The sequence below is a fragment of the Capra hircus genome, chromosome 8, assembly GCF_001704415.2.
Source record: "Capra hircus breed San Clemente chromosome 8, ASM170441v1, whole genome shotgun sequence".
Lineage (NCBI taxonomy): Eukaryota > Metazoa > Chordata > Mammalia > Artiodactyla > Bovidae > Capra > Capra hircus.
In genome coordinates this window covers 88285844-88287513 of record NC_030815.1, presented here as the reverse complement: position 1 = coordinate 88287513, position 1670 = coordinate 88285844, and the positions used below count along the sequence as shown (strand labels likewise).

Here is a 1670-nt window from a genome sequence, read left to right as displayed (position 1 = left end):
GAGACAGATTAGGGTTGCAACCCCACCCAATGTCCCATGGAACCCTGGCTTTATGGTCCATGACAAAGGGTTTGTGGTTAAATAAATGTGGCATTGTGGCAGGTCCACATCTCTCAGACATTCCAGATACACTGAAGTGATGTGAAGTGAAAATTGCTCAGTTGTGTCCAACTCTTTGCAACCCTATGAACTGTACAGTCCATGGAATTCTCCACATCAGAATACTGGAGTGGGTAGCCTTTCCCTTCTCCAGGGGATCTTCCCAACCCAGGGATCAAACTCAGGTCTCCCTCATTGCATGCAGATTCTTTACCAGCTGAGCCACAAAGGAAGCCCAGATACACTGTGATGGGATAAAAGTTTTTTTTTTTTTTCTTCTTCTGATTTTTTTTTGTTTTATTGATGCCTGGATGCTCAGTCCTTGACTGGGTACTCCTAGAGAGGGTACAGTGGCTCCTTCTGCTGCTGCTTCTTGGTCTTCAGGTTCTCTTCATGCTTGTTCAGTCAGCGGCATGTTTTCTTGGGCCGTGGATCCAGGGGCTTGTACTTCTTGCCCTTATAGAATTTCCTGAAGGTTCTCTTTCTGAGTCTGGTTAATGACAGTCAGTACACGGGTGATGGATTTATGAACAACTCGGACTCTGGAGAGTTTGGAAGCCATGCTGCCTGCCTCTTTAGCCACGTGCCGCTGGGACAGCTCCGCCTTCAGCTCCTCCTGTTTCAGCAGCTCCTCCTCCTTCTTGCTGTGACGGTTTCCTGCCTTAATCTTGGCCATGCTGTACAGTCTGCCATTGCTGCCTTTCCAGAGGGAAAGAAGGGGTAAAAGCTGGGATGAATCTTGCAGGCTGGCACCAGGCTTCTTTTCACCCTACGTTCCCCAAAGCTATTTAAATACGGGACTCATTTCTTGCACCATCGCTTCTACCTGGAGTAGGGTTCCATCAAGCATTAGTTTGAGAAATGGATCCAGAGCTTTATTTGTCTCCTGAGATTCTGTGTAGTCTGAAGGTGGGACAGAGCCCCTCACCCTCCATTCATGACGTGTCCCCTGCTTTACCTGTCAGGATGAATCTGACTTTGTGAGGCTGTGTTTGGGGGAGACGTGTGGGCTGTTCCTGGGCACCTTCCAGGCTCTTCCGCACCCCCTTCCATGTTGCCACCTTGACTTTGGGGGGCTCCTGATGGGGGTTGCCGGAAGAGGGAGGTGGGGGTGATCAGCAGGGTTGGGGGTGCTCGGTAAAATTTCAGGGCCTCCTGGACTGTGCACTTGCGGTGGTCAGAGCCTGTGTTCTGTGCAGCCCCAGCCCCAGTCCACTGCCTTGAGTATAGAGCGCGCTCACTAATGATTATGGCCAGGGATCCTGCCTGCCCATCCTCCTCCAGGTTAAAGCAGAGCTGGCCTTTGGGAAGACCAGTGAGGACTGCTCTGGGGCATATAGGTCTTACTTAGGAAATGCTTCCTGACCCTGCACACTGCCCGTGGAAACCCTGTCAGCGGTGGGACTCAGGGGCCTGGTGTTCTCCCATCGTGAAAGCAGGGCGGGCCTCTGGGCTTGGCACTGATGAGCACCCTGGACCACACTGGGTTCCCAGCACTGGGGAGGGCAGTAGCCCTGCAGGGGACAGTCAAACTTTCTCAGAGTCCTGCTCTCAGCAGGCTCCTGGACAGG

At 52.3% G+C, this 1670-nt stretch overlaps 1 pseudogene; it reads right to left on the bottom strand.

Annotated features, from left to right (window-relative positions):
* On the bottom strand, positions 415-964 carry LOC102188592 (annotated as a pseudogene).